The following is a 10,591-nucleotide window of genomic DNA, read 5'->3' on the forward strand; positions in this document are numbered from 1 at the left end:
GTCCCCAGAGGGAGGGGCCGGGCAGGGTGGGGCTGAGGTGAGGCCCCTGGTGCCACAAGGACCCTCCTGATGGGGAGGAGATGGGGCCCGAGGGACCCTGGAGGCATCGAGTCTGACCAGACTGTGGGGGGCGGCTGGGGAAGGGGGCGGGCGTGGGGTGACTGCTCTCCTCAGGCCCGGGAGGCCAGGAAAGCCCAGCCGTGCCCGGGGCTGTGCCCAGACCAGGGTGCCCCCTCAGGTCCCGCCCGGGCCCAGGGACGAGGCCCCTCGTCTGACCTGTCCCAGCCAGGGGTGGCCCGAGACTCGCCGCCTCCCCCCGAAAGGGCAGGCGGAGCGCGGGCACCAGAGGTGGCCGTGTCGCTGGCCCAGGCGCCTGCCCCGCCCGGAGCGGGAGGCGGCCGTGCGGGGACCCTGCTTTCACTTCCGCTGTCAGGCAGGGCTGGGGCTGTGCCAGGCAGGGCGGGCGCAGAGTCCTAGGCGGCTCGTCTATCCGCTACCCCGAGGCGTGGGCCTGGGCCTGGGCCAGAGGGTCTCGGGGAACCGGCATCGTCCCCCTGAGGAACGCAGACCTCTGAGATTTAGGGACCCCTCCCCAAATACCCCATCTTGGAGACGCCTGTTTCCAGGCAGACTTGGGGCAGGTTTTGTCTTGGGGAACCCCCCCGAGCTGGGTCTGGGCCCTCCCCAAGCAGCCTCATGCTCTGGGGGGTCCCGGCCCCCGATCTGTTCTGCTGCCAACCTGTATGGCCGGCTGAGCCCCAGGGCCTCTCCCCGCAGGTCCTGGGCGTGGCTGGCCAAGGCAACAGTGGCCTCCTGGTCAGGCTGAGCCCCTGGGGTACCCCCCTCCCTGCCCCGACATGGGCCGGCACCCTCTGCAGCCCAGTCCTGCACCGGAGACCACCCGGGGGCCCCTGCAGGGAGAGTTCAGCCCAGACAGGCGGCGGGCACCCGCAGACTCCCGGGCAGGACCGGGGTGTTGACGGGTGAGGGCTGGGCATGGCTCCCGGGAGACCAGCCCAGGCGGGGGAGGAGACCTGGACCCTCCCTGCAGCCAGCAGAACTGTGGCCCTGGCCAGGCCTGGCCATGCGACAGGGAGCCGCAGCCCCGCCGCCCGCAGGCAGCCCCGCCACGCGCGGCCGAGCCCCCGGCAAATAAGGGGAGGCGGCCGGTGCCCCCTGCGGAGGCCAGCACCCCGTTTGCACGCGGGGTGTGGAGGTGCTCGGAGACGAGGCCTCTGTTTGCAGAGCCCCAACCCCCTTCCCAAACACAGGCAGGTCCGGCTCCCGGCACAGGGGCTCGCCCGCGTCCTGCCTGAGCAGCCGCCTCGCACGGACTCGGCGCTGCGCGGGTGCTGGAGGCCAAGGAGACCCCTGCCGCCTCCGCGACGCTGCCTGCCAGGTGGGGCCCCTCACTCCTGGGCTCAGAGGGTGGGGCCGGGGAGGCTGAGCAGGCTACCCCCCAGCAGAGCTGCCTGCGCCCCAGCAGCAAGTAGAAGTTCCGGGGTTCTCCCCGGCACCCCAGAAACCAAGGGCTGAGGAGGGCCGGTGGCCCCCGAGCCAGGCTGGGCCGCGCATCCTGCTTGCTGGGCGTCTGGACTAGGGGTGCTCTGGGCCCCCCGAGGCTAGGGCCCAGTGGCAGGCCGGGGGCCATGTGGGCGCCCACGTGTGCCCGCGTCACTGCCGCCCTGGCTCTGCTCGGAGCAGGCCCGGGTTAGGGCCTGAGGTGAGTGGAAGGAGGAGGCCGGGCGGGGTCTGGGCCCACAGCAGCGGAGGCTCGAGGGGGGCCTGCTCCGGCCATGCAGGCCAGAGGCGGAGGCGGGCCCTGGCCGGACGGCCAGACAGACGGATGCGGCGCGAGCTGCCAAGCCAGGCCTCCCAGCTGCCCCTCTAGGGGAGTGGGCTCCCCTTCGGGCCACAGCACTGCAGCCTCCCCACCCAGGGCGGGGGCCGGCTGGGGTCACGGCCCCTCCCCACCAAGGGCCGCGCTCCCACCTGTTCACTCCGCGCCGGCTCCAGGTCAGAAGTTCTGCAAACACAACTTCCCGGGCGACCCCTGACCCCTGCCCCTGCCCTCTGACGACGCGCTGGCTGGTCGCCTGGCCCCGCCGGGCAGAGAACTTGCTCCGGCGGTAACTGGCTCTTCGGCGTCAGCGTCAACAAGCCGCGCGCCGCTTTCTCGTCCCTCTGGGCCCGTCTTCAAGGCGAGCGCGGCCGCGGGCGGGGGGCAGCTGCTCCCCGGGCTCTCCCCGCAGCCCTCGCTTGGACGCCGAGCGCTCACTCCCGGCTGGCACGTCCCCGGCCGTCCTGTCCGTGCCACCCCACCAGCTGGTCCTGCGGGCAGGGGACGCGCAGAGGCCGCCCCGGAGGAGGAGAGCGCCATCCTGGCGGGCCCCGCCTCCAGCCAGGGGAGCGCCCAGATGGACGGGGCATGGCCGCCTCCCTGGAGGTGAGCAGCACCACCCCGCGGCCCCTCCTCCCACCTGCGGCCTCTGCCATGGGCCCCCCCGGCGGCCCCCTCCCTGCTGGCCCTTCCCCACCGCCCCCCACGCCGTCCCCTGCTGGCCCTGCCCCCGCTGGCCAGCCCTTCCGTGGCCCCGCCTCCCGGGGGGGCTGCGGGGTGACACTCCCCCTCCCCAGCCGCCTGCTGAGGGCTCTGGTCACCACGGCCTCGGGAGGTGCCAGGGCTGCGGCAGGCAGGGCCAGCCCCGCCACATGGGGCAGAGGTGGGGGCCGGGCTGAACGCACCTGGGTGGTCCCAGCCGAGGCCCTCGCTCACCTTGGGGCGGGCTCTGCACGGCTTCCCCTGGGCCATCGGCCAGGACCCGCACGCTGGGCAGAGCCACAGCCCGCAGTGAGGCCAGCCACCTGGCAGGGCTCACCTTCAGAGAAGGGCTACGGTGCAGGTCAGGCTGCTGACCGGGGCTGCTGGCCTGGGGCCGGCCAGTCCAAGGCCTTTATAAAGCACCTGGCCCACCTGGCGCCAGCTCCCCCCAGGCCCCTGGCCCTGGGGCCTCCTGCATTCGGACGGGGCCTCCTGGGGTGGTCCGGCTCCCCGTTAGCCTGAGGCTGGACGCCTGGTCCTGGCCACGCTGCCCACACGGGCCTGCCGAGCAGCGCCAGGCAGAGCCAGGGCCGGGGCTGGCCTCCAGGGGATGCCCTGGCGTGCAGCTGGGGCACAGCCTGGCACTGCTTCCTCCCTCCTCCCCCAGCTGAGCGGACTCGGCGCGGCCATCTCTGGGGTGAGGAGCCCCGCCAAGCCCCGGACAGGTGAGCCCCTCCCCGCCAGCACCTGCCAGCTGTGCCAGGTGGGCCCTGGGGTGGGGCCCCGGGCGGCGCCGGGGTGGCGGCAGGACGAAGCCACGCTCTGGCTCCCGGTCCGGCACAGGGCCCTGCTGGGGGCCGCCAAGGCTCTGAGGTCGCGGCCTCCCCCCGACCCAGGTCTCAGGACGGGCTCCCACGTGTCTCGAACCCCAAACCTTTTCTGCCTTCAAAGGGTCTCCTCTCCCTGCCCGCTGCTCCTGCCCAGCACAGCCTCTGCCCATGGCCTCCCGCCCCGCCAAGGTGCCCGTCAGCCTCGCCCCAGCAGTCACCATCCTGCCAGCGGCAGACCGGGAGAGCCGTGGGCGCGGGCAGGGCGGGCGGAGTGTGGGGTCCTGGGAGGCCCCAGCCCCGCAGCCGGGGACACGGTGCACGGCTCTGCTGGGGCGGCCAGCAGCGGGCTCAACCTCGAGCTGTGCCCTGGGGCGCCACCTCCGACCCCCAGAGGGCCCTGCCCGCCAGGCCTATGCGTGGGTCCGTCCTCTCCGAGCTGGCCCCGCTGGCCAGGCCGTGCGTCCTCCAGGCCCTGATCCCCAACCCCCGGCCCGGGGCTGCCCGCCCAGGGTCTGTCCTGGCCCCTCGATGGCCCTGCGCTGTTGGGTCGCACCGAGAGTCCTTGCCAAGTCAGGTCGTGACCCCTGGGCCTGCGCCCCGGTGATGAGCACCTCAGGGTGCTCCATGGAGGCCCTTGGGGCACCACGCCCAGCCCCGACCCGTGTCTGGGCCCCGCAGACTTCGTCCTGGTCCAGGAGGAAGACCAGAGGCAGCAGGACCCCAGCCTGCGGGACCAGCCGGAGGAGCGCAGCGCCCGGCGGGGGGCCTTCCTGCAGAGCCTGCGGGCTGCCGGGCTGCGTGTGGACCAGGTGGGCGGCCAGCCGGGCCTGAGGTGGCTCGGGCCTGTGTCAGGGAGCAGCCACCTGCGTGGACGACGAGGGCCCCCAGGGAGCTGCAGGCAGGGCTGCTGGGGCCGGCGGCACCGCCCCGTGCCCCCTGCGGCGGCCAGGCCAAGGCCGTCCTGACTGCCGGGCCAACCCCCCAGCCGATTTAGAGGGTGGACGAGCCCGCGGCGGGCAGGGTGCTGGCGGAGCTCGGGGCCCAGGTGCCCTGGCAGCCCTTCCTCTGCGGGTGGCCCTGGTGCTGGCGGAGGCGCTTCCCTGGCACCCGTCTGCCCCGCCGTGGACACGGGCCCCGTGGACACACAGGCGGACACAGGCCTCACCAGCCCTCTGCCCGCAGTGGGATGCCCAGGCCAGGGGTGGCACCGTGCACTACACCCTCCTCAGCGCCCCCTGGGCCGTGCTCTGCCACTACGCCGAGGACCTGCAGCTGAAGCTGCCCCTGCAGGTAGGGGAGCGGGGCGCCCCATGCGCTGGCCCTGGGGCTTGCCAGGCTCCAGGGGCCTCCTAAGGCAGACGGGGCCCTGGGCCCCAGGGTGAGCGAGGGGAGCTGCTGAGGGTGCGGCCACGACCCTCAACAGGCCCCAGGCTGCCCCCGGCCGGGCAGACACCGCCGCTACCTCGTCCCTTGGGCCTCCAGCGGGCCAGCCGGCAGCCCTGGGCCCTGAGGCCCAGAGGAAAGGCAGGGGGGCGGGGGGCGCCCACCTCACCCCCTCCCTGCAGGAGTTACCCAACTCGGACTCCAACTGGTCGGCTGGGCTGCAGGCCTGGCTGGGCATCCCCAACACCCTGCTGCAGCCGCTGCCCGACGTGCCACCCCTGCACTACTCCTGCCCCTTCAGAGCCAGCAAGCCGTCCAGGTAGGCCGGCCCCGCGGCCAGAGGACAGCCGAGCGGCAGGACACGCGGCCCCAGTCTGGGCGCCCTGCCCGGCTCCAGGCCAGGGAGCGCCTTTGTGCCGCCCACCCCTGGGGCCCTCGGCCCTGGCTCACCCCTGACCACTGCCCGCCCACGTGTGCTGCCCCAGGTTCCTCGGGAGCGACAACCAGGTGACCCTCTTCTCCAGACCGTGCGTGGGCTGCGGGCCGAGCCCGGGGCGCGGCGGGGGCCCACCCCATGGCACACGCCCCCCCCCCCCCGTCTGAGATCCTGGCCAAGACGCCCCGCGGTCACGAGAAGGGTCTGCGCGGGGTCGACCAGCTGCTGGCCGAGGGGACGCTCAGCGCAGCCTTCCCGCTCCCCGAGGGCCCGGTCGGCGGGGGCCGGGCCTTGGCTGGGTGGGGCCAGGGCTGCTCTGTGCCGAGTGGCTGTGGTCACGGCGCCAGGCCCGCGGCCAGGCCAGCTGCCCCGTGGGGGGACAACCAGGCCCCCGTGGGTCCCCAAACCCAGGGGCTCAGGCAGGGCCAGCCTTGCCGTGGGGCCCCGGCCCTGGCCCACAGCACACCCTCCAGGCCCTCGGAGCCCCGGGGAGAGCAGACGGCGGGCACAGCCGGGCAGTCCCGGGCTGGGGCCACTCCGTCCGCCCTGGGTGCCCAGGCCACAGAGCCTGGCCTGCAGGCGGGACTCCCGGCGGCCGCCGGGACGGCACAGCCCCCGGTGCCCAGAGACCGCTCGGCCGGCCACCCCCACCCTCCCCTGCCCGAGGACCCCGAGGGGCCAAGCTCAGGCGCCCCCTTCCCAGGGAGGCCTTCCTGGACGCCTGCGGTGTGTCCGCCCCACCCCGCGCCGGGCAGGGGTCCCCCGGGAGAGCGGCCAGGGCCGCCCCCAGCACGCTGTTCCCAGGGCCCCTTCACGCCGGCCCCGAGGCCCGGCCCAGCGCAGGGCGGACGCTGTTCCGGCCCTGGGCCCGCGGGGCTCCGGCACGAGCTCCAGCCGCCGGCCCCGAAAGCCGCGGGCGCGGCCCAGCGCTCTCCCCGCGGCCGACCGCGCCGCGCTCTCCTTCAGCCTGTCGGGGCTGCTCGGACCACGAGGCCCCTGAGGCGGGCGCGGGCGGCCCTGGGCAGCGCCCCCCCCCGCCCTTGTGGTCCCGCTGAGCCCCCCGCGCCCTCCAGGAGAGGCCCCGGCCTCAGGGTGCAGCCTCGGCCCCCGCCGCTGCCCCGAACCCCATCACGGGCGAGGACGAGCCCCGCTTCCCGGGCGAGCCGCCGGCGCCGCATGCTGGCCGGTGCCCTCTGCCGGCCGCCCACCGGCCGCGGGGTCCGCACGCGCAGGCGGGTGTGGCAGGGAGCCCCGGCCGGCGGGCAGTGCCCAGCGAGCCCGGAGGGCGGGGCCGGGCGGAGGGCAACGGCAGAGCCCGCAGGGGCGCGGTGCCCATCGTCCCTGGTGCCCGTCGTCCCTGGTGCCCGTCGTCCCTGGTGCCCATCGTCCCGCGCGCGGCACGGCCACGCCGCCGGCGGGCACCGCGCTCCCGGGCCTGGGCCCCAGCAGGGTCCCCCCAAGCCTCCCAGCTCCCGCGTCCTCAGGGCTCCGGGTCCGCAGCCCCTGCCGCCCGGCGGGGCCTGGGGGCCTCTGGCCTGGGGGTCTCGGTTATGGGGGGCGGGGGGGTCAAAGTGGGGGGCCTCGCCCGGCTGACCCTGCTCTGCCCGAGATGCGCGGGACGCAGGCGGAGCCCGGGGGCGCCCTCCCCTCACGGTCCTCGGTCAACTGCTACTCGGCGCCCCCTCCGGGGCCCCTTCCAGGCAGGAGGGCGCCCCGCCCCCCCGGCCCCGCCCCCGCCCCCCCCCGCCGCCCCCGCCCAGGGGCGGCCTCAGACCCGGGCTCCCTCCAGGTTCGCGCTCCCCCGCGACTACCGCGCCCTGCTCGGCCTCCGCGAGGAGGAGGTGCGCGCCCCACACAGACAGCCCGGCCCCCCGCGCCCCTCGGGCGGCCCCTCCTCGTGTGGGGGCGCCGCCCAGCGCGGGGTCTCCCAAAGCAGAGCCCGAGGCCGGCACAAGAGGCCGGTGGGGGCGACACCCCAGAAGCACGCGAGGCTTGGGGCGGCCCCGGAGGAGGGTCACCGCCGCGGGCTCCTGGGCGCGACTCGCCCGGACCCTCCGGACCCCCCGACGGCGCGGAGCCCCTCGGAACTGCCCGCCTCGGTCCCCTCCGGCCCAGACCCCGGGCCGGGCGCGGCAGCCGACGGGGCGTCCCGGGGCCTCTGAGGCCGGGTCTGAAAGCCAAGCGGGGGCGGGCGGCGGCCCGGCCGGGAGGGCTAAGGGTCTGGGGAGGGCCCTGAAGGCGCCCCAAGGCCCGAGAGGAAGGGGCGCCTGGGGCGGGCCCTGGGGTGGAGGGCGGGCCGGGCCAGCGCCCACGGCACCTCCGCCCTGCAGTGCGGGCCGGGCTGCGACCTGCAGCGGGGCCTGAAGCCGCAGGGGACCAGGGTGGCGAGCAGCAGCTCAGCAGCACAGCAGGAGGCGCCCCGCCCCCGACGGCGCCCGCCCCCGACGGCGCCCCCCCGACGGCGCCCCGCCCCGACGGCGCCCCGCCCCCGACGGCGCCCCGCCCCCGACGGCGCCCCGCCCCCGACGGCGCCCCGCCCCGACGGCGCCCCGCCCCCGACGGCGCCCCGCCCCCGACGGCGCCCCGCCCCGACGGCGCCCCGACGGCGCCCGCCCCCGACGGCGCCCCGCCCCCGACGGCGCCCCGCCCCCGGCGCCCGCGCCGCCCGCCCCCGACGGCGCCCCGCCCCGACGGCGCCCCGCCCCCGACGGCCCCGCCCCCGACGGCCCCGACGGCGCCCCGCCCCCCGACGGCGCCCCGCCCCCGACGGCGCCCCGCCCCCGACGGCCCCGCCCCGACCCCCGACGGCCCGCCCCGACGGCGCCCCGACGGCGCCCCGCCCCCGACGGCGCCCGCCCCCGACGGCGCCCCGCCCCCGGCGCCCCGCCCCGACGGCCCCGCCCCGACGGCGCCCGACGGCGCCCCGCCCCCGACGGCGCCCGCCCCCGACGGCGCCCCGCCCCGACGGCGCCCCGCCCCCGACGGCGCCCCGCCCCGACGGCGCCCGCCCCCGACGGCGCCCCCCCCGACGGCGCCCCGCCCCGACGGCGCCCCGCCCGACGGCGCCCCGCCCCCGACGGCGCCCCGCCCCGACGGCGCCCCGCCCCGACGGCGCCCCGCCCCGACGGCCCCGCCCCCGACGGCGCCCGCCCGACGGCGCCCCGCCCCGACGGCGCCCCGCCCCCGACGGCGCCCCGCCCCGACGGCGCCCCGCCCCCGACGGCGCCCCGCCCCCGACGGCGCCCCGCCCCCGACGGCGCCCCGCCCCCGACGGCGCCCCGCCCCGACGGCGCCCCGCCCCCAGGCGCTGCTGCGGCCCGACCGACCTGCTCGCGCCACTGCGGCCCGTGGGCCTCCCGCCCGCGCAAGCCGGTGCGCCCCGGGGGCGGGCGCAGGGGGCGGCGGGGCCGGGCCGTCCCGCGCCGCTGCGGCGAGCGCCCACGGACAGGTCAGCGGCCAGCGGCCCCGCCGGGCCGTGGTGTCCCGCCCCCCGCGCCCAGTGCCCCCCGGCCCGGGAGGCCCCTGCGGCCCCGCTCGCGCCGCGCTGCCCGGTGCCCCCCGCGGGCGGGGCTGCGCCTCCGCCGGCCCCGCGGACACGGGCGTCTCCCTCCCGCGAGGTGGACGCCGAGCGCCCGGGCCGCGCCTCCCCGCTGACCCGCCGGCCGGAGCCGCCCCGGGCGGGTTTCCCTCTCCTCCAACCGGCCGCCGGCCGAGGGGCCCGAGTCCCGAGCCCGGCGCGCGGCGGATCCGGAGCCGGCTTCGCAGGACCCGGCCCCGCGGCCCCCCGGCCCCGCCCCCGGGGCTCCTGGCGCCCTCGCCCCGCGGAGACGCCCCGGCGCGGCCGCGGACACGGCCTGGGCCGGGGTCAGGCCCGCCGGCTCCCGAGCTCGCTGCCCTCCCGGCCGGCCCGGGCTTCCTGGGGGGGCTGCGCCCGCTCGTGCGCCCCGCGGAGCCCGAGGCGCTTCCCTCCCGGGGGCCGCCCTGGCCCCTGCCCGCCCCGGGGTCCGCGCCCCGCGTCCAGGCGCCCCTCCACGTTCTGAGCCCCCCTGGGGCTCCCTCTGCACTTGGGGGCTGCATCGTTCCCCCGTCCCGCACGCCTGCTGCGCCTAGCTCGGCCTGTTTCACTTGCTCTTTCCCCCCTCCCCGGCTGGGCCTCCCGCCTTCCAGGCGGCTTTCCCTGCGCTGCGACGCTGCGCCGGGTCCTGCTGTCCGCGGCGCCCCCAGAGCCTGTCCCGTCTGCCCCGCAGGACCCAGGGCGCTGCCCCGGCGGGGCTCACTGCCCCCCTGGACAGTGGCCGCGGGTGGGGCTGACGGGGGCATCTTCCTGCGGGAGGCTGGGGCGCCCTGTGGCCCGCGGCCGCCGCCCCTCGCGGCAGTCGGGTCGGCTCAAGCCCGGGTGGGAGACAGGCGCCCCCCGTCCGTCCGGCCCGGCCCGGCCCCTGCTGTTAACCCCAGGCCCTGCAGACCCGCGGGCTCGGGGAGGGCGGCGCCACCGCGGGCACCAGCCTTCGCGGAGGGCGCCGGACGGCCTTCTCCGGCCTACAGGAACCTCGCTGGGCCTTCGTCATCGCGTTTGAGGTACTGCTGCCCCCGGGCCCTCCGGCCTGAGCCCAGGGCCACTCCACTGCTCATGTGGGCGCTGCCGCGCTTCCTGCTGCCACCGTGGGCACGTGGTGCCCCTCTGGCGCCCGGGAGACCGACCCCCCCGCGGCGGTGGCCGCGGCCTGCCTGTGTCTGGGCACCGGGAGGCCCGGCTGTCCCCCCCCCGCAGCCCTCGCCTCTGCTGCTCCCCGGCTGGGCCCTGCGCGGTAGCGGGGCCTCCCCGCTCGCCGGGCCCCCGCCCGCCGCCGCCTGCCCCCGCGCGGCCCGTGGTCATCTCCGCTGGCCGGGTCTTCGACCTCCTGGTGCCGGACGTCCCCGCGCCCGCGGGCCCAGGTGAAGCGAGAGCACCTCCTGGCAAAGCAGGCGCTGGCCGAGAACGGGGTGAGCCGCCCGCCCACGCCCCGCCCCGCCCGCAGGGGCGCCCCCAGCAGTGACATCACGCCGCGCACGCCCCCACAGGTCAGCGGAGCCAAGGAAGACGGGCCTCCAGGCTCGGAGCCGCGTCTGGGGCCCCAGCCCTAGCTGCTGGCGCCCGCGGCCCCCCGGCTCCTGCCCTCTGGAGCACAGGCCACCCCGCGAGTGCAAGATGGAGGCCGGGAGCCCCAGGGCACGTGGCCAGCCCCACTTGCGTCCCCCAGCAAAGCCGGTCAGCTCCATCAGGACTCGGCTTGGAGCCGGGCCCCTGCCCGTCCCGACCCCCCGGCCCGAGCCGGCTACCGGCTGGCCCAGACACCAAGGACGCTCTCCCGGGGCAGCTCCGCCCAGAATGAGGGCCCAAGTGGACGCTGTGTTTGTTGG

This window comes from Talpa occidentalis, unplaced genomic scaffold (assembly GCF_014898055.3).
Source record: "Talpa occidentalis isolate TD23 unplaced genomic scaffold, MPIMG_talOcc4v2.1 talOcc4.3, whole genome shotgun sequence".
NCBI lineage: Eukaryota > Metazoa > Chordata > Mammalia > Eulipotyphla > Talpidae > Talpa > Talpa occidentalis.